This window comes from Gorilla gorilla, chromosome 11, assembly GCF_029281585.2.
Source record: "Gorilla gorilla gorilla isolate KB3781 chromosome 11, NHGRI_mGorGor1-v2.1_pri, whole genome shotgun sequence".
Lineage (NCBI taxonomy): Eukaryota > Metazoa > Chordata > Mammalia > Primates > Hominidae > Gorilla > Gorilla gorilla.
Genome location: NC_073235.2, coordinates 109,780,321 through 109,802,562, shown reverse-complemented (window position 1 = coordinate 109,802,562; position 22,242 = coordinate 109,780,321). Strand labels below are relative to the sequence as shown.

Below are 22,242 nucleotides of genomic sequence, written 5' to 3'. Positions count from 1 at the left end.
CTTATTTTACTTCCTATGTTAATGGTCTCCATCTCCTTTGTTTAATTCATGTTTGTGGGCATACTCCCAAATATATATTCTAAATTAAATTAAGAAGCAAAAAAAAAAAAACCGTCTAGGAGGGGGCTTTTCACTACACACCTGACAGATTCATTTTAAATCCTCGTGTCTTAATATATGGCTGAAGGGACATAACATAAATGGGCTCTGAATTTCTCCCATGTAGCTCATTTACAAGAGTACCTTGGCTTGCTAAGAATTTGCCTCTTGTGGCCATTAGAACACTTATTAGAATATTTATTAGTTATTAACACAGAAAGTGTGTTTGCATGTGTGTGCATGCACTGAAAGGAATGAAGCTCTCTAGCTACTTATTGTTGGGGCTAATTTAGATTGCAACATGTTGCACCTGGATTAAAAAAAAGGCTAAATCCAAGAACGGATTTAGATGAGACTCAGGGGTAGAGGGCTGATCGGCTGACAAGGGCAGAAGTGGAGGGAGTCACATTGCCCGATGTACCTTGGGTCCCTGAGACTTAGAGATCCAATCATGTCATAAATCCAGGCAGCAGAGCTCTTTCTGCCTTACATTGCAGCTGCATTACTCTGCTGGGGCTGGCATAAGAAAGTACCACAGACTGGGTGGCTTAAACAACAGAATTGTATTAGTCTGAGTTCCAGGTGTTGGTGGGGTTGGTTTTTTCTGAGCCTTCTCTCTTTCTTGTAGATGGTCACCTTCTCCCTGTTTCTTCACATGATCTTCCCTCTGTGTGTGTGTATCCTAATCTCTTATTAGGACACCAGTCACATTGAATTAGGGCCCACCCTAATAACCTCATTTTAACTTAGTTACCTCTTTTAAAACTCTATCCCCAAATATAGTAACATTCTGAGGCATTAGGGGGTTAGGACTTCGACATACAAATTTTGTTGTGGGGGGACATGAGTACAATTCAAGCCATAAATAGGGCGTTCCCCAAGGTGATGAATGCACAGCCATCCTAACAGCATTTCAGCTAAGCGTCAGATAAATTCACATGGGACAGTAGCTTCCTTTGGCCTCGACTATCTTTGTACACTATTGTGAAATGGTTTATTGTGTAGCTGTTAAATAACATTTGTTGCTTTCCATGACAGAGGTGGCTATATTCCAGAAATGAAGGAAGTGTTTCCTGTGCCTTTTCAGTAATGAAGGAAGGAGAGGGAAGAAAATTGGTGATACTAGTACTGTCAATTACCATTATAAGATATTCAGGAGTGCAAGTTTTAATCCCATTTGTAGGTCTCATTTACATGGAAAAAATTTGATTTATATATTAACATAAATTTAGTTTATTTTCCTCCCAATTCAATCCCACCTGAAGGGACTTGAACTTGAACCCTTCAGCATATAGAGAAGAGGGTCAAAATACAATTGGTTTGCTAAGCTGTCACACAGATTCCCTTGCTAACATTTGCAGTATTTTTCTTGGCTGACCAAGCACTTTTCTTCCTGGAAAGTAAATAGAAAACAGCTGTCTATGAAATGGGTCAGAGCAAATATATTTGGTCAGGTGCTGGATAAATAGCTCACAGACTGACTAAAATAGTCCTAAACAAAACAAAACAAATCTCTAAGCCACACAGACCCGACCTGAAGGCTTTCAAAGGCAAAAAACAAACAAAACAAAAAATCTAATGTATTTGTGACTCATTCATATTTCTATTAAATGTGTGTTTCCTAAAGCTTTATTTTCACAATTAGAGCTCACCAAAGCACCAATCAACCAACCCAAAACTCTAAGCCTGGAAGAATTCTTATCAACTATGCTATTCCCTGGTGCCCTAAACCCCATGGTGGTCTAGAGACTCTGGAACCTTCAAAATCTCAGAGGACATAATTGAATGATTACTGCCTCAACAGACAGGAGGAAAGTATGACAGGTTGATAACCAAGTCTGATATTTCAGATAATAATCAGTATTCTTTTAATGACCAGAAAAGATTTGGAGGAAATATATGGAAAGAATGTATAGAGAAACAAAACATTCAACTTGCAAAAGAAAAAAAACAGAAAACAAAATCTCTCACCTCCACCAAAAATGAAATAATTCTCCATTTGTGTTTCAAAGACAATGAGACATTTAATCCAGTAGATATCAACTTTTAAGGACCTTTGTTTTTTTCCCCCATTTTATTGTAATTGTATCGGTCCCTTAGCAAAACCCACTATCATTATAGATGACAACTGGGATCATAGAATTCTAGAGTTCAGTGGGAACTTGGAGATTTTCCTTCCTTCCATGATATTGCTGTATATTGGCTTTCCCTCCACCCCTACATAGTTCTCAGTCTTCTGGGCAGGCTCTTCTTTCCCTATCCCTCCTTAGATATTGATAATTCAGTCCTTCATGTTCTCACTCTTCCCAGGTGATCTTAGTCACTCCCATGGCTTCAGCTGCTATCCTTGTGCTGATGAATCCTCATGTTACCAAGCACAAGGGGCTCACTGCATGATACACTAGAAGCCAAAATTATGGTACCAGATTTGTGAGAAAAGAAAAGTTTTTACCACAGGTCAACCAATAAGGAGATAGGAGTCCAGCCTCAAATCTGTCTTCTTGTGCTGGTTTAAGGCAGTATGTTTAGTAGAAAAGGTCTAGGGGTGGATTCTAGGATTCATGAGTGATTTTTGGAAGGAAGGGGGACGTTTGGAAAGTCCTGGAGCATGTGCAGTTATCTCTTTATGCTACCTCATGGGTTGCATGTGCAAATTTGGGGGGAGTTAGTATGAAACATGCAATGGAAATTTGGGCTGCAACATCAGCAAGCTTGTTCCGTGCACAGTACAGTTGGCCATATTGGTTTCAACCGAATTTCAGTCAGTTTTTTAAATTTCATAAATGGAAGAAGTTTCAGTGTTTCAACAAGTTGTTTCTTTTCTTATCTGCCATCCCTCAAACTCAAAAATTTCTGTTAGTTATTTGGTTTCTTTAACTCTCCGGGGCATGGTTTCACCAATGCCTGTCTTTCTTCTGAACTACAACCCATCAATCCAGCTCTTTACTGTCCATCTCTACCTTGACACTGTTGAACTAGTTTATATCCAAAACTGAACATCCCAAACTGACATTTTCATTCTTCCTAACTGTGGTAGCCAAGATGACACTTGTCTTGGTAGCCACTTCCTAACTGTGGTAGCCAAGATGACATCCCTGTCTCTTGGTATTTATGCCCTTGTGTACCCCTTCCTATATTAGATGGGGCTGATCAGTGTAACCAAAAGAACATTGTGGAAATGATGAAGCACGTCTTCTGAGGCTTGTTCATAAAGACATTGTGGCTTCTTTCTTGTTCTTTGTTGCAGCATTTGCTCTAGGGGAAGCCTGCAGCTATGTCATGAGGACCCTCAACAGCCCTGTGCAGAGGACTATGTGGCATGAAAGATGCCTTCTGCCAACAACCAGCCCCAACTTGCCAAGCATGTGAACAAGCTAAACTGAAAGCAGATCTTCAGCCCCAATCAAGCCTTCAGATGACAGTAACCTCAGCCAATATACTGACTATAACCTCATAAAAGACCCTGAACCAGAACCATCTAAGCCACTCTCAAACTCTGCCCCACATAAACTGTGAAATAATATATGTTTATTGTTATTTTGGGCCACTAAGTTTAGGGGTAATTTGTTATGCAGCAATTATATAACCAATATTCCAACTAAAGCTGAAATGCCTCCTGCATTTCCTCCCTCAGTGGCCTACACTACAATCCAAGTTCAGGAAAAAACGAGAACCTTATTTAAGGTAGTGGCAAGAAATGAATGGATTAACTGGACATTTAAAAAGTATTTGATAGAACTTGGTGATAGGAGGTGGGGCAGTTAGGGACTAGCAGGAATTTAGGATGAGAGGCTCATTCTGTTGGGCTTATGTTTTACTGAGGTCAATTCCAAAAGGAAGGAAAGAAAAATCCAGCCAAATAACCTTTAATGGACTAAGTCTTCTTTCATAAGTCAGTTTGCACAACTTCTTCACAGGAATCAGATTTTAAATATCATAACTGAAGAGAAAAAAACAGCAAGAGGAGTTTACCTTTATGGTGGAATGACACTAATCTTTCATGCTTTCAAATTTCTTGAAATTTCCTTCGTATGCATTATCTTATTTGCTGTTCACAATAAAACTGTGTATTGGCTAAGCCAGTTTTTATGAAAATATAAGCAGTGAGAAAAAGTAAGATAGTGTGTCAGTTAGTAGATTTTTTTATGGACATTGTGACAGAGGACACAACTTAAACTGGCTTTTTTTTTTTTTTTTTTTTTTTGAGACAGAGTTTTGCTCTTGTTGCCCAGGCTGGAGTGCAATGGCACGATCTCGGCTCACTGCAACCTCCGCCCCCTGGGTTCAAGTGATTCTCCTGCCTCAGCCTCCCGAGTAGCTGGGAACACAGGCGCCTGCCACCGCATCCAGCTAATTTTTTGTATTTTTAGTAGAGATGGAGTTTCACCATGTTGGCCAGGCTAGTCTCAAACTCCTGACCTCAGGTGATCCACCTGCCTCAGCCTCCCAAACTGCTGGGATTACAGGTGTGAGCCACCGCACCTGGCAAAAGCGTTTTGTTTCTAAAGGTACAAGAACAGGTACAGCTTCGGGTCAGTGTGATTCAGCCCTCAACAAAGCCACCAGGATCCATTTCTTGGCTCTGCTTCATTGCTTCTCATAGGCTGGCTCATTCTCAGACTGTACGTGATATGGTTCAGTGGCTTTAGGCTCCAAGCATGACAACACCCAACACTCAGATTGATGGAGCTAGAGCAAGTCTCTTCAGGCAGCGTCTAGGAAAGTTCTGAAATTCACTCTGATTGGCTGCCCATCTCTGAATCAACCACGTAACCCAAGGAAATAGGAACTGCTGATGGGTCAGGGTCGGTTCACATGCTTCATACCTGGAGCTGAGAAGACATCAACTCCATCCTGAAGCTCATGGGCTGTGACTAGAGCAGACGGAGTTCTCAGAGGAAAGTCAGAGTACAGTTATCAAAGCAAGCAGTTACAGATGCTAGATGACCAAAATCCAATAACTGCCCAGTAAAAATATTATACTAAAATCTAGGAACATGTGGCTGATGGACAGTCATTACCAGGAAAAAAAAGTTGTTAGGTCTAAATGTAAAAATTGAGGCAAAGAAAATGCCCGAGCTAGAATTAGAACCCTGACTACCTGAATATTAGATCGGTTAGTGCCACTTCTACCCTACCGCTGCTGAGGGGGGAGGTGAACAGTCTCTCAGGTTGCAGACAGTGGATGGTTTCCCTCCCTCTATCTTCTCATTTCATGGTGGAGCTGAATCATCCTATGTTCTACATGCTGACAGTGGAAGGTTATGACCATACCCATATCCTGTTGTCTCTGAGTCTCCTGTGGTGCAGAGATCCCTGAGACTTGTAGAACGGAACCTGAGTGGAAAGTGGGAGGGGGATTGGGGGTGGTTCCCATGAATCAAGCAGCAACCTGGAGACAAGGAACACCTGCAACCTCAGCAGTGGATCAGAACGGCTGACTGAGCAATGGATGTACTGTGCATCTTTCATTAGTGCTGAGACCAACTTCTAGCTTGGAGTCCCATGAAAGGGAAACTTAGCCCTAACACCACAGCAAGGAGCACAGTGTCAAGTGGGGACATTGCAGCAGAGTTGCCTCAAAGACTCCGAAGTGCTATGGGAAGGGATATTTCCTAGGAGGGGTTAAAGGGATTCTCCTTAAGAAGGGGGCTGGGGGAATCTGAGTAAGAGATGGGGGAAAGCAGCCAAAGCATGATACTTAGTCATAGCATCACAAGAATTCAACTCAGAGTTCCTACGAGGTTGTCCTAAAATGCCCTGGCTCAGGTGGGTCAGCTTTGAAAGCACCCAAATTACCCCGTTTTCTGTACTATGTTTAAAGGCAATTTGAAAGAAAGACCCCTAATTTGGAAACATGTGCTAAGGCTAAATCACTTTTTCAACTGAAAATTCTTTTTTATGTATTGTTACACTCCATTTTCTGTCTTGTTTTTTTTGTTGTTGTTGTTATTTGTTTCTTTTTTCTTTTTCTTTTTCTTTTTTCTTTTTTTTTTTTTTTTTTTTTTTGAGACAGAGTCTCGCTCTGTCCCCAGGCTAGAGTGTAGTGGCGCGATCTAGGCTCACTGCCACCTCTGCCTCCCAGGTTCAAGCAATTCTCTTGCCTCAGCCTCCTGAGTAGCTGGGATTACAGGCGCCCACCACCACACCCAGCGACTTTTTGTATTTTTAGTAGAGATGGGGTTTCGTCATGTTGACCAGGCTGCTCTTGAACTCCTGACCTCAGGTGATCTGCCTCCCTCGGCCTCCCAAAGTGCTGGGATTACAGGCATGAGCCACCGCACCCCAGCCCATTTCCTGAATTTCAGGGGGAGTGAATTAATTCTAATATAGAGAGTGGGTAAAAGGACCAATTTTTTCATGACTATTTGACCTCATATCATCTTGCTTTGCAGTGCCCTGGTTTTTACATCTATAAATCAGAAATGATAAGCAACCTGCTTTATAGGAATGCAATGAAGATAAGGAGATACAATATAAAAATATACATTGAGTCAGAAAGACAGATAACACTATTTAAACCAGTGTATTCTTATAATCTTCATTATTACTAAGAATGATGTTACAGTTATGATAAAAAGTCAACATGCAGAAAGAAGAGAATAAAGTAATTTCTAGTTTGGGCCAAGATGTACTCTGTAGACATGAATTTTTAAAAGATGAGTGGTTAACACTTAGCATTTGATTCTGCGCTTGTTATAAGTGAGCAACTGAGAATTTCTATCTTTTGGAGAGTGTGTGTGTGTGTGTGTGTGTGTGTGTGTGTGTTATACAGGGAACAAGCATTATTTTGCATTTGAGGTCAAAACTGGAGAAATCAGGGAGACGTCAAGTTTTGTTCATTAACTTTCATACCTTTCTAACAATAGCCCCCAGATTAAACCAGTCTTCTACTGTCAAATTTGGGGACATTTTCTTTAGTGGATGGTCATAAATCTTGAGGGGAATATTGCTCACTTCTTTTAAGAATTAATGGTGATTCCTAGGTGGGAGTATGGAGTCATGTATCATACCCTGAAGCATTATGTTTTTCCCAGCAGAGATGCTCAATAGAAGTCTGGAAGCTTTTGCGGCTGCCAGCAATTTCATGGTTACTGTCCGAAGTAGAAAGGGCACATCATCAAATTCTTCCTTCTAATGCAATTTTGCCTTCCTGGAATTTGTACTATTTTTCTTACATGGATAGGGAATTTTTTTTGAGAGTGCACAGTCATGTTAAAGTAAATACCCTGGAGAAATACTTTCAATTAAAATTCAGAAGTTTTAAAATCCAGGCTAGAAAGGATTTCCCTGACCTACAAAACCTAATAAGATATTTTTTCTTTCCATTTTCTCCCTCCTCATTCCCCTAAGTGTGTGGAGCTGTCCTGCTTTCTTACCTGGTGGCCCCATTTAGCTTTGCCTTCTAGACATTTAAGTCAGAAAATGGCTTTAAAGAATGTTTTGAGAAAACTTGACATACTGATCTACTCTCAACTCAATGATTTTCTTTTTTTTGAGTGGAAAAGAGAAAGAAACCACAGAAGCAAAGCAATAATAAAATATTTTAGTCAAGTAAGAAAAATTTGACCAGGAGATACAGAGATAGTATTTGTGGTGATTGAGGCAGTTAATACCAGAAAAGTTTAGAAAGCAGAGATTTTGAGGCCCGAAGGGAGGGGAGTCAAACAGGCAGCAAGTCGACCTGGAGCAAGATAGTCTTATGTTAGAGAGTGGCCTTCCTCTGTGGGGCCTGGGCCTGGCATTTCATCTCTCGGTTGGGTTATGAATGCCTAGGTTGCAGAATTTCTTAGTGAGTTTTGCACATTATATATGCAACACACCTATGCAATATGAGTACAGTGCCTCAAACCTAGGTACTCAGTTATTTAGAGTTACCATTGTAAAATATTAAATGCCTGGGTGTGAAAGAATGAAAATCTCTTCCTCTCTCAATGTGTTCTCAGGATTATGGCTTTAAAAAATAGCTGTTCAACTAAAACTAATTAAAACTTCCAGGTTAGAACCTAGAAGCAGACATACAACGACTAAAATGAGTGCAAGAGGATAATGGTGTCCATTAGAGATTATTCTTACTCAGAGGCAGGGCTAGGACTAGGGAGAGGCAAGAGAAGCATCCAGGGTGAACACTTAAGAGGCACCCAGCTTCAGGGCCTGCAGGCACTAATCCTGAGCTTGCACAACACTGAGAGTGCTACTCCATGCCCTACCCTAGGCCCTGTCCTGTTCAAAGGACATCCTACCTGGCTCGTTGGCAGGATATCTTGCCCTGTCCCCAATGGTTTCTTTCACACTCGCAATACCTGGAGACAAAACAGCCACCATTGTCAGACTTCTTTGACTTTCCAAACAAACTCCAGAAAGATCATTACAGGACCCAGCATGGGAAGGAAACCGAGGTGCATTTAAAGCAATAAAATTTAACTGCAGAGATGATTTCATGTTCAATCATCAAAGTACACAGAGGGACTTGCTAAAATGTCCACCGTTGAGGGTAACAACTCATGACCTTATTCTTTCTCACACCAGCCTTAGTATATATAAATGCTAAGAATAGCAAACAGGATCTTTTTTATTGGCTTTTCAAGAACAACATTGGGGCCTGGAAGACACCAGTCACCTTCAAAAACAAGCAACAATAGGAAGCTTGAAGCTGTTGGTGCACAGCTTTCAACATACATACTTTTTAAAAAATAATTTCAACTTAAAAATTTTAGATTTAGGAGGTACATGTGTGGGTTTGTTACATGGGTATATTGCATGATGCTGAGGTTTGGGGTATGATTGATCCCATCACCCAGGTACTGAGCATAGTTGCCAATTGGTGGTTTTTTTAAATTTTAACCCTTGTTCCGCTCCCTTCCTCTCCATTCTAGTAGTCCCTAGTGACTATTGTTGCCATCTTTAGTCTATGAGCAGCCAATGTTTAGCTCCCCCTTATAAGTGAGAACATGTGGTATTTGGTTTTCTGTTCCTGCATTAACTTGCTTAAGATAATGGCCTCCAGCAGCATCTATGTTGTTGTAAAAGACATGATTGCATTCTTTTTATGGCTGTATAGTATTTCACAGTGAACATATTTTTCTTAGACATTGTTTTCAAAACATTTCATTGCTTGATTTGCTCAACCCCATTCTCCATCTAAATCATTTGTAAACATAGCCTGATAATTACTTTGGATTAATTGGTATTATTTGATAAAATCATACAAAGCTAGATTTTTGAGAATGGTAATATGTTAGGAATGTGTTTGGCTATGAGTAACAGAAAACCCAACTACATGACTTTTAGCATAGGGGTTTATTTTTCTTATGTAACAAGATATCCAGACTCAGGCAGTTTCTGGTATAGGTTCAGTTCCTTAGTTCTCTGGGTCATTCTCTCATAATAATGACATGGCTGGGTAGCTCCAACTACTGAGGCAGTATATAAGGCAGAGAGAAGGAGGGGCAGTGGAAGGAAGGCACACCATGGTTGTCCCCTTTTACAAAGAAAGCAAAAGCTTCCCCAGCAACCCATACCAGCCCCCCTCATTATGGGTTGAGTGTTGTCCTCTCCAAAGCCAGATATGTTTTTCCCAACCTCCAGTACCTCTGAATCAGCATAGTTTTTGTTCTTTGTGAATCTGAACTTACTTGGAGATAGGTCTTTACAGAGGTAATCAAATTAAAAGGGTGACGGTCATTGGGGTGGACCCTAACCCAATATAAAGAGGGAAATGTGGACACAGAGACATGCATACTAGGAGAGAACCATGTGAATGAGAAGCATGCATCTAGAAGCCAGGGAGAGAGGCCTGGAATAGATCCTTCCCTCAGAGCCAAGCTTACAAACATCTTGATTTCAGACTTCTAGCCTCCAGAACTATGGGACAATACATTGCCTTTCCGGAAGCCACCCAGGTTTTGGTACTTTGCAATGGCAGCCCTAGAAAACTAATGCATACCAGAAGACTTGTTTTCATATGTTATTAGCCAGAACTGTGCCCCTGGCTTCCCTAACTACAAGGGAGGCCAGGCAAGTATATATTTAACTGAACATATTTCAATCAGAGCATTAGGATTCTGGTAGCAAAGAAAAAAAGTGGGGGAAGGGCGTAAATAATCAAGAGCGTTTTCCACCAGGGAGAAAATGCTTGCACTTAATGAGTGGCCATAGGATGGGTAGCTCTCCCTCCAACGCTAATCAGATTTGAAGTAACAGCATGTTGGGGTTAAAGTTAGGCAGTGGAAAGAGTGCAAGGGGTTTGGGGACTAGCACTCACTTTGCCGCAACTTCCTACGTGGTTTCACACAAGTTGCTTTAACCTCCAAGCCTCAGCTTTTTTATCTGATAAACGGGATTAATAATCTATGCTCTTAGCATTTTAATAGAGCTTTTTTTTTTTTTTTTTTTCCAGACGGAGTCTCACTCTGTCACCAGGCTGGAGTGCAGTGGCACGATCTCAGCTCACTGCAACCTCCACCTCCTGGATTCAAGCAATTCTCCTGCCTCAGCCTCCCGAGTAGCTGAGACTACAGGCACGCATCACCATACCCAGCTAATTTTTGTATTTTTAGTAGAGACGGGGTTTCATCATGTTAGCCACGACGGTCTCGATCTCTTGACCTCGTAATCTACCTGCCTTGGCCTCTCAAAGTGCTGGGATTACAGATGTGAGCCACCGTGCCCGGCCAATTTTTATTATTTATGGTTTTTTTTTTTTTTTTTGAGATGGAGTCTCACTCTGTTGCCCAGGCTGGAGTGCAGTGGCACAGTCTTGGCTCACTGCAACCTCCGCCTCCCAGGTTCAAGTGATTCTCCTGCCTCAGCCTCATGAGTAGCTGGGACTATACGTGCCTGCCACCACGCCCAGCTAATTTTTGTATTTTTAGTAGAGACGGGGTTTCACCATATTGGCCAGGCTGGTCTCAAACTCCTGACCTTGTGATCCTCCCGCCTTGGCTTCCAAAAGTGCTGGGATTACAGGAGGGCAGTTTTTAAAAGGGTTTATCATTCTAGTGTTGTCTGTCTACATTGCCCTCTGAGATCTGATGGGGTAAAGCAAAGGATACCAACTAAGCTTGCAGGCTTTGGAGTCACCTCACCTGTTCCTATCACTTAGATGTTGTGTGGTCCAGGATCAGTTACTTAACATCTCTGTGCCACAGTTTTCTTATATGTGTATAATAGGTATATGATTAGTAGCTAAATGAGACAGTTGTGAACATGAAATAATATATGTAAAGCATTCAGAACAGTGCCTGGCACATAGCAAACTTTATATATGTTAGCTGTTATTATCAGGCCTATCCAATTTATAGGTGATATGGAATCGAGAAAGATAGCAAATGTTTTAGACCATAAAATCAAGAATCTAAAAAAGATTTTGACAGAAAGGAAATGAGCCAAATATAAAAAGATGAAGTTTAATAAGTACACATAAAGGTCCTGTCTTGGGTTAAAATAGCAAGAATGAGGGAGGCCTATTTTTATAGTAGCACATGTTAAAAAATGACCAATAGGTTTTTAGTTTATTATAAATTTAATATAAGTTAACCATGAGATGCACTTACAAAACAAAATTAGATTTAGGTTGCCTTGATAGAAACACAGTATTGGAAACAAAGGAAAATAGAACCAACTCTGTCTCTGCACTGGTTGGAACACACTTGAAATAATAGATTTCCTTCTAGTATTCCTCACAGCAGCCCCTGAAAATTGATAATTGCCTTCACATTCTTTAAGGGCTGGTATATGAAAAAGAAAAGATGTATTTTGGGGATGCTACAGAAGACAGAACATCCCCAATATGAATAAATTAGAGGTCTGCTGGACTACAGCTCAGTCTTAGAAAGAGGTGACTATGAGCCACCTGGAAATGGAATGGCCTCCTTCAGGTGGGTTGCATGGGGGCCGCTGCTCACCTAAATGCTTAAGCCATAGCTGGTGGGATAATTCCTGGTGAAGGATGTTGCCAAGCATACCAGCAAGTAGGCATCCCTACTGCTTTGAGGAAGGGGTAGGTACTCACACAGAAGTCACATGTTGGTTGCCCATTGGCCAAATTTGGTCTGCTATTGTGTAGTTTTTGTTCTTTGTGAAATATTTTTTTTCTTGTATATCTGGATTCCTTGTCAAAATTTAAAAATCAGGAGATTTCACACAAAAAAAATTCTTTTTTTTTTTTTTTTTTTGCTTTCTTTGAAAGATAAGATGATCTAGCAGCACATGGTGGATCTGTATTGTCACAGATGGCTGGAGTTGAGCAGTAGCCATCTCCTTTAAATGGAATGTGCCTCCTCCAATTATCCAACATCCTCACCTGGCCCACCTTACTCATTGAGGTTACCTGTCTGGTCCATAAGCATTTGAGTTTGTGATTCACATGCCAGTCTCTAGGGGCTTCCCTTACCTTGAGGGTCTAGACATTTCCTTAGTTTTGTCCTGCAAACATTAGGAGAAATTAGTTAAATCTGTGGAAGTGTGGGTAAAATTCAGATACATGTAGAGACTGGGGATGTGTTACAGAATAACTGCAAGTTTTAGAAAACACTGACATAGCAAATGTTTAAAGCTAAGTCTACATTAAGAAGCAAAAAACATTAAAAAATTTTATTTGAATTTTGGTTGCAATCTACATGTTCTAAATATATATGGTTCTTGCTGATATCTCCCTAATCTTTGAACCCGTTCCATTCTTCATAAGTCATCATGGATCCTTGCATTGTATTTATTGATGGATGGATGGACAAATGGATAGAAATCATGCAGGAAGGATGGAGAACATAGAGAAAAATGTAACCAAATGAGTACTATTGTTTCTTTCTGTGACATATGATCATGTAATAAGTGTGTATTAAGTATTCTGTGTCAAGCATGGTGCCAGGTTTTAGGGGATGCAAAAAAGGAGTAAAAAACACAGACATGTTCTGAGGACCTTATTACTTTTGCCCTTATTGTTAGTTTCAGCTTAAAAGTTAGGACTCTAAAATTTGAAATCCAGGCTCATTGGGTTCAAATCCAGGCTGTACTCCTTCTGTGCTCTGTAATTTTGAGCAATTTACTTAACCGCTTAATAAAATAAGGATGATGCCAATAATATCTATTTCCTGATGTTGTTTGGAGGATTAAATGAGAGAATCATGTAAGAGCATTTAGTACAGCACTCAGCACTTAGTGAGCATTCAATAAATTATTCTAAACTAGCTTCCTTCAATACCTGCAGAAGGAACATCAAAATGAGAAAAGAAGGTTCATTTGTGTGGACACACACACACACCCCCTCACTCAAAACTGGTCTTACTTTCACACTTCTTTTCCCTTTCCTCCTTCTCCCCTTTATCTGCTGCCTCCTCCTCCTCTTTTCTCTATGACTTCAAAGTTAATTTTTTTAACAATTTATCATCAACTTTTTAAACATATAGCAATGTTGAAAATTTTTTCCAGTAAATAACCATAAATAGGTGAGATTCTGTGCTCTAGGGGCATTGATTCACACTAAGCAAAGTTACAAGGAGCTAGAATAACAATGTATATCTACTATATTTCTTTCTCCCTTATCCTCTGGTATTTGACTTCTGTCTTTTATTTAATACTTTTTTTTGTATTGTAGTTCCTGTATTTTATTGTATTTGTTCATACTTCCTCTCTGGAATAGAAGAAATAAGAAACAAGTATGTAAATAAATAAAAATAGATACTATGTGTTTACAAAGGGAAATCTCATATAAGTCAGTTCATTCAAAAGAGGAAATCACAGATCAGAAGGTTGCTATGGTAAAGACAAATCAAAAAGGGGAAATTCTAGGTTGTCAAATACTTAGTAAAGCTACTAAAGTAGATCTGTTTCCATTCTAAATTATCTTTAAAGGTCACTTAGGACAACAGTTACCCCAGGGCAGTGTGGAAGAAAGTTGTATTTAACCAGTCCTTACTCTTTAGCTTTCCTTTGGCTAATGCTGTTACTAGTTCACAAAAAGGCCTGTTATTGTATCACCTTTTGAAATGTTACAATATTCAAGATTATAGTTTCCCTTAAAATGTGATAAATGTAACAGTAACTGTTTCTTAATAGATTGAGAAGTGCCTTAAATTCTGAAAAATATATTACTCTAAATCCCTCTGTAAAGTGGGTTCTTTGAGAACATCTCATATACTTTGGGTAGATTTTGGTAATTTTAATTATGAAAATTTTTCTACGTGCCTTAGAACTTCTATATTCTTTCAAGCACATTTGATATCATTTGAGCTAATATCATCTGCTCCTGTTTAGGCCAAGCTGACATAATCCAGCACAAACAATATGGTGTCCAAACAATACTATAGAAAGCAATATTATTTTAAAATTTTATTAAAGATATTTTGTATGTTCTTTAATAAATTGTTTTTTAAAATAATAGTTTTGAACATGTAGAAAGGACAAAACAAAAGAGGATTGCTTTAACATGAATATTCCTCAAAGACTGAAAATTGATATCACAGAAAAGGAAAGGATTGGGGCTTATATGTGGCACAAGGAGAGCTGGGTGGAATTTCCCATTTGGACAAATTGGGTAAGAGGAGTAAGCCTCTCTGAGTTATGCTACCTTTTGGTCTTCATCAAATGAGATTGCACTGGCTTCCCAAATAATGACCAAAGGGAGGCAGAGCAGCTAAGGGCATACCTTCCACGATGCCCAGTTTGGGAGAAGCCAAAATGAAATGACACAGTATAAAGCATGACCACATTTGCTTCAAACAATCTTTGAGCATTGCAAAGCGGGAGGAGAAGAGAGTTAGGAGAATTGTGAAGCATTCTGAGGGGGGCATTGAAGCATTATTTCTCCCATTTAGATGGCACAAATGGAGGAATTTTTTTGTTTTTTTTTGAGACGGAGTCTCGCCCTGTCGCCCAGGCTGGAGTACACTGGTGCGATCTCGGCTCACTGCAAGCTGCGCCTCCCGGGTTCATGCCATTCTCCTGCCTCAGCCTCCGGAGTAGCTGGGACTACAGGCGCCCGCCACCATGCCCGGCTACTTTTTTTGCATTTTTTAGTAGAGACGGGGTTTCACCGTGTCAGCCAGGATGGTCTCGATCTCCTGATCTCGTGATCTGCCTGCCTCGGCCTCCCAAAGTGCTGGGACTACAGGCGTGAGCCACCGCGGCCGGCCCAAATGGAGGATTTTAAAGCATGTGATAACTTACTCCTGAGAAGAGCAGGGACCAGCATTAAAAACTATGACTCAGCTGAGTTTTCAAAGCACTCAAGTAAGCATCCTTCTGGTAAAGAAAATTTAGTCAGATTCAAATGAGAGACTAGTCAGAAAAAAAGCAAAACAAAACAAAACCTGCTTCTGACATTATTAATTTTCCAAACTATCTAGATCTATCATATACATAAAAACTCATCATTGAGCACTTGTGGAATAGGTATATCTCACTTAAAGGAATGGTCACTGTCAGCAAAGTTTGCAGTACAGGGACTTTCCGTCAAATCAGTCTTATTCTCCCATTGATTTCCATTACAAAATCCAAGATGCATTCTGCTGTTAAATCCCATTAACTGCATACCAAGCCCTTTGGAAATGGCACTTTTAAAAGCAAAATGATAATATTCTGATAAAACATTGACAGTGATATTTAACATATTAATAATTACACTGTTGTATTCAACATGTCACAACAAAAAATGCTTAGGATGAAACACAACACTCTTACAAATTGTGCCTCACATGCCGCAAAAGCTAAGAATCTCTAAAACATTAGCAACTTGATTTCTCACTGGCTTCACAACTATCTGGGCATTTGCATCATTGCACAGCAAAATTAATTCTTTTTACTATTTTTTAAATTTTTTCTCATTTCCTACTGGCTTCTTTTCCAAAATCTTTGTCCAGAGACCCCTGAATAGCTTGTGATGCTATTCTTAGATGGGGAAAATCATCCAATCAGGTTCAATCATAGCAGCTTATCCTAGTGCTTGCTGGGATCTCCCTACCATTGGAGGAACTGGGCATCTCCTGAAAAGCAATGTTGCAAAGGGAAGCAGTAGATCTGATGAAGGTTGGACTAGACACTTCAAATGCCTTTGCTAACTTCTGAGACACAGTACTACTCTCTCAGAAATTGATATTGGTAATATGTCTGTGTTTACCATTTTATTTTCAACCTAAGTCCTTTGCATAATATATGTTAAATGACTGAATGGTTTACATAATATATGTTGAATGACTGATTGAATTCGAATGATGATTTTGTTCTTCATAGAGGATACTGACACTTTAGGTGCTGATAGCTCAAGCTAGAAAAGTGACTACTAATATTTATCTCCACAGGAATCATGTAACACAGGTCATAATGACATTCAAAGTCCAACATTCTAAGGTTGGACAGAGCATTCTTGACAGTGAACTTTTGCTGGACTTGTGAATTCCTTACCTTTATCATGATGGTAGGTGAATTTTTGTTAAGCAATAGATCACCTGAGTTAGAAGGAAGCAGCAAATTGTCTCCTGGGTCACACGCCCATAACTCACAATCTACCAGGTCCCTCTTTTATCCATTTTGTATGACCCACTGCAATGTAAGATGTAACATTCAGGGTTGGCTTTGGCATTTTATTTAAAAATAAATGTATTGTTAAACTATAATATACCCACAGAATTCTAAAAGCTAGTGGCAAGATTGGGATGTCTTCTGAAGAAGATAATAAGAGTTCTTGGTTAATTCACCGAGACCATTTTTTAAGTCTATCATGTCTAGAAATCTCAATATGTTAGTGTCTTAAAATTAAACAAACCTAGGAAGTCAGACCCATGCTAATTAAACTCACAAAAAACACACATATTAACTAAAATGTCTTTGGATGTTTGCATTGACAATAGCAATAGTACTGCCACGGTGACCAGGCTCCTGTGGTTGTAACCAGTTCATTTTTTCCTGTAGGCAGAACAAGCGGGAAGTCAAATTATGGGCAGAAAGTGAGCACCGAATGAAGACAGAGAGACGTATTTTCAAGAAATATTTTTATCCAGGACACTAGAGGCCTGATGAGACTACCATTTCATTTTTCTCAATTATGAAACAGCTCTCACAAGTGGCCATATACATGTTCTCATGTTCTTCCAAATTCAAACCATGTTTCTCAGGCAGTCTTGTTTACCAGCCTCCGCCTCTCTGACACTCACATTTTCTATGACACAACCCAAGTTCACACTTTCCTCCACTGTAGTAAGATGGTGAAGGGAAGAAAAAGTCAGTACACAAAAATATTTATTAATGATAGGACCACTTATAAATTAGTCCCCCACTCAAACATCCCTTCTTAACAATCTTCTCTCCTGCTCTCATAGTGGCAGACATTTACAATACAATGCAATATATTCAATTATACTGCAAAGTAAAATTGCAAATCCTGCCAAAAGTGTTAGATTTTATGATGTCAATGAAAGTAAGGTTGATAAGGCCACTGGCAAATAGAGATTTGTAGAGTTAAACTAACAAGTGAAGGTAAAAATCAACAGGGAGGGTGACTATATTGCTGCTTCAGAAGAGAATACTTTGAATACAAAAAACTAATAGAGACCCTTGGGGAAACTGATGAAGCCCTCTAACATTTTTACAAAATGACCCTCTTTTTGATTATCCTGTAAAAGTCAAATATGAAATAAGGCATATTGTAAGTTGTGTTGGGGAGGAAAAGTAATAACTTTTCCTCCCTTATCACAAGGTTTACGGCTGACACTCCTATAACAAAAGACAGTTTAACAAGAGAAAAGTATCACAAATCTATTTAATCAAAGTTTTACATGACATGGGAGCCTTCAAAAATGAAGACACAAAGACCCAGCGAAAACTGTATTTTAGTGCTTAGGTGGGATGAAGGATGAACAGTCGTGTTGAAGTAGGATTGGATAAAAAGGAGGTATGGCCTAAAGTTAATAAACTGGAAACTTAACAAGGCCTGTTTGTTCAGATTCTCTTTGGCCTCTAGGGAGGGGCAGAACACCTGTCACATGAAGGTCTTCAGGGCAAAAGGGAGGAGGTCAGAGAGTGACCTTCTTAGGTTTTATGGCTTGCTTTGAGGGAGAGAAATTTCAGTTTCTATGATCTGTTTCAGGAGAGAAAATAGGAGTAGGGGAAGGTCAGAGAGAAATTCCTGCTTTAGTGGCTCTCCCAATCTCCTTTGGCTCAAAATACTCAGTATGTCAGGGTGCCATACATATTGGGGTATTGTGTTCTGGGCCCCAACCGGTGCTTTACCTTTTGTAGAAAAATTAAACCAACAATCACTTTCTTGATTTATTCATTTTACAATTAGCACATAGTCATACTAACAACGTAAATATTGTTAAATACAGGCATACTATGAAAATATTGCTGAGTTTGGTTACAGCCCACTGCAATAAAGCAAATATCACAATAAAGTGGGTCATGCAAGTTTTTTGTTTCCCAGTGCATATGAGTTATATTTACCCTATACTCTATAGTAAGTGTGCAATAGCATTGTGTCTAAGAAAAAACAATGTACATACCTTAATTTTAAAATATTTTGCTACTAAAAATTGGTAACTATCATCTGAGCCTTCAGCAAGTCATAATCTTTTTCCTGGTAGAAGGTCTTTCCTCAATGTCAATGGCTGCTGACTGATCAGAGTGGGTTGCTGAAGGCTGGAGGGGCTGTGGCAATTTCTTAGAAAAAGACAACAATAAATTTGGTCACACTGATGCTTCCTTTCATGACAGGTTTCTCTGTAGCATGCAATGCTGTTTGATAGCATGTTACCAAAAGTACAGCTTCTTTCAAAATTAGAGTCAATCCTCTCAAACCCTGTGATTACCTTATCAACTCATTTTATGTATAATAATATTCTAAGTAGTTTGTCATTTCAACAATGTTCATAGCATCTTCACCAGAAGTAGATTCCATCTCAGAAAAGAACTTTCTTTGCTAATCCGTAAGAAGCAACTCCTCATTCATGTAAGTTTTATCATGAGATTCCAGCATTTTTGTCACCTCTTTGGGCTCTACTTCTAGTTCTTTTGCTATTCTCACCCGATCTGCAGTTACTTTCTCCACTGAAGTCTTGAACCCCTCAAAGTCACCCAGAAGGGTTGGGATCAACTTCTTCTAAACTCCTGTTAATGTTGATATTCTGACCTCTTCCACAAATGAATCACAAATGTTCTCAATAGCATCTAGTATGGTGAATTCTTTTCAGAAGGTTGTTAATTTACTTTGCCCAGATCCATCAGAAAATCACTATCTATGGCAATTATAGTCTTATGAAATGTATTTCCTTAATAATAAGATTTAAAAGCTGAAATTATTCCTTGATCCACAGGCTGCATAATGGATGTTGTGTTAGCTAGGCATGACAACAACATGTACAACTCCTTATATATCTCCATTAGAACTCTTGGATGGCCAGGTGCATTGTCAATGAGCAGTAACATTTTGAAAGGAATCTTTTTTCCTAAAGTGTAGGTCTCAACAGTGAGCTTAAAATATTCAGTAAACCATCATATAAACAGATGTGCTGTCATCCAGGCTTTGTTCTTCTACTTATAGAATGCAGGTAGAGTAGATGTAGTATAATTCTTAAGGGCCCTACAACTTTCAAAATGGTAAATGAGCATTGTCTTCAAGTTAAAGGAACCAGGTGCATTAGATCCTAACAAGAGAATCAACCTGTCCTTTGAAGTTTTGAAGGCAGACATTGCTTTCTTCCTCTAGCTATGAAAGTCCTAGAGAGCATCTTCTTTCAATGGAAGGCTGCATCATCTATCCTTATCAATGATTTTAGCTCAGTCTTTTGGATAATTTGCTGCATCTTCTACATTAGTACTTGCTCCTTCCCTTGTACTTTAATGTTATGGAGATGACTTTTTCCCTTAAACCTCATAAATCGACCTCTGCTATCTTCCAACTTTTCTTCTGCAACTTCCTCACCTCTCTCATCCTTCGTAATATTGAAAAGAGTCAGGGTTTTGCTCTGGATTAGGTTTTAGCTTAAAAGAATGTTGTTGCTGGTTTGATCTTCCATCCACAGCACTAAAACCTTCTCCATATCAGCAATAAAGCTGTTTTGCTTTCTTATCATCTGTGTGTTTATTGGAGTAGCATTTTTAATTTCCTTCAATAACTTTTTCTTTCCATTCACAGAGTGGCCAACTGTGTGGTGTAAAGGCCTAGCTTTTGGTCTATGTCGGTGTTTGATATACCTTCTTCACTAAGCTTATGTCTAGATTTTGATTTAAAGAGATATGTCACTCTTCCTTTCACTTGCACACTTAGAGGCCATAGTGGGGATATTAATTGGCCTAATTTCATTACTGTTGTGTCTTAACGAATAGGGAGGCCTGAGGAGAGGAGGGGAAGAGCCAGTCGGTGGAGTAATTAGCACGCACACACACGCTAGTTAAGTTCTATGTCTTATTTGGGCACAGTTCATGGTGCCTTAAAACAATTACAATGGTAAAACCGAAATAACTGATCACAGATCACCGTATCAGATATAATAACCAAAAGAGTTTGAACTATTGTGAGGATTACCAAAATGTTACACAGAGACATAAAGTGGGTACATGTTGTTGGGAAAATTGTGCTGATAAGACTTGTTCCAAGCAGGGTTGCCACAAACCTTCGATTTATATAAAAAAGCAGTATCTGCAAGGCATTATAAAGCTATGTACAATAAAATGAGGTATGCCCATATAGGACAGAATAAATGTATTTTAATAACATTTAGTTTTATTTTCAAATAAAATCTTAAGCAAAGCTTTCTTCACTGATTGGTCTGAAATTTGGTCCCAGTTTTAAGTAGATTTACTTTGAGGAGTACTAATCACACTGGGATAATAAAGACTTCCTATACTAATGAAGCAAAACTTTTCTGGTGGAAACAGCCTGATGCCTTTAATGTGTGTATTCACATATTAAATTTTTACTATTTTATTCTTAAAATATCCTCATTTATTTCTAAGCTCTCCCGGGTGGGGGGGATAATTTATTATTTACTCTAGGGTGTTTCCTATAGGATTACTTCCAAAGAGTGACATCATTAGAAGTAAAATGAATACCTCCCAAGGCAATACTTGTGGAGAAGACAGATTTTGGAGTCAATTTGGAGGCAGACCTGTATTCTAATCTGCTTTTACCCACTTACTGGACACATGGTAATGAGCAAATTACATGCACTCTCTAAACTTCAGTATCTTCATCTATAAAAATGGAGCACTAATAGTTCCCTCACAGGATTGTGGAGATCAGAGGTATGTGTAAAATGCTAGGTACAAAGAAGGTAATCAGTCAGTAAGTGGTAGTTACAACAGTGCAGTTTATTTTGGTTTGCTGAACTGCCAAAGTTCTCTTGTGATCTTAATTTGTTGATTACTTTGTACATTTGGATACCTTGCATGTGTTTTGCAATGTGAATCTTGGGGTCTCTAGGCTATAAAAAGTAGCTAAATATAACTAATATTGAATATGTGCCTTTCAGAATGCCTTGGTGCATAAATCTCTTAAAATGAATCTAAAATATTCTTCAAAGCTTGGAGCAAAGATCATAATGAGGTTTGCAGTATTTGCTTTGTAAAATTTTGGTTGAGTCCTTTTGCAAGTCAGACGGCTGATAGTTACATAGGAAAAGTCTCAATGGAAGCCTCCTCCTCCGGCCCCACCCAAGCAATTTTTGTACACACACACTGACTTAAAGCTGAGGAACCCCATTTTTCACCATACAAAGCTCAGTACAGAACAGTGTGGGGAGTCAGATGCTCTTGGATTTGAACCCCTGCTTGACCACTTCCAGGTTGTGAGACCTTGACCAACTTACTTAGTATTTCCAAGCCTGGGTATCTTCATCCATAAAGTTGGGGATTATAAAAGTACATACTTTGGGGCTGTCCTTAAGATTAAATGAGACATTGCATATAAAATGTTTATGCGCATACGGCACATTCGAAGTGCTTAATAAATGGGAACTATTATTTGTAAAATCTTCAAACTCACGTTAACCGATATGTCCTATTTTATTCAAAAATGGTTATAATGTTAACACACACAAAATAAGTTCACTTGAGTCTCAAGTACCAAATTATATGGTTGGTCTTGCCTCACCTTTTGCCTCTAGTTTTCTATACCCAAGTTCCTTTCCTTCCCCTATTATTCATGAACATGTT

At 39.1% G+C, this 22,242-nt stretch overlaps 1 protein-coding gene across 7 annotated transcripts in view; it reads left to right on the top strand.

The window, feature by feature from the left end:
- Window positions 1-22,242, top strand: part of KLF7 (KLF transcription factor 7) — a 459,558-nt gene that overhangs the window by 344,435 nt on the left and 92,881 nt on the right. The window contains exon 1 of one of the 7 annotated variants that reach the window (XM_063695137.1): window positions 16,457-16,510. The exons of the other annotated variants lie outside the window; for them this stretch is intronic. The gene's annotated coding sequence lies outside the window, so the exon portion shown is untranslated. Of the gene's footprint in view, window positions 1-16,456; window positions 16,511-22,242 lie in introns of those variants that run through there. 7 annotated transcript variants of the gene reach the window in all.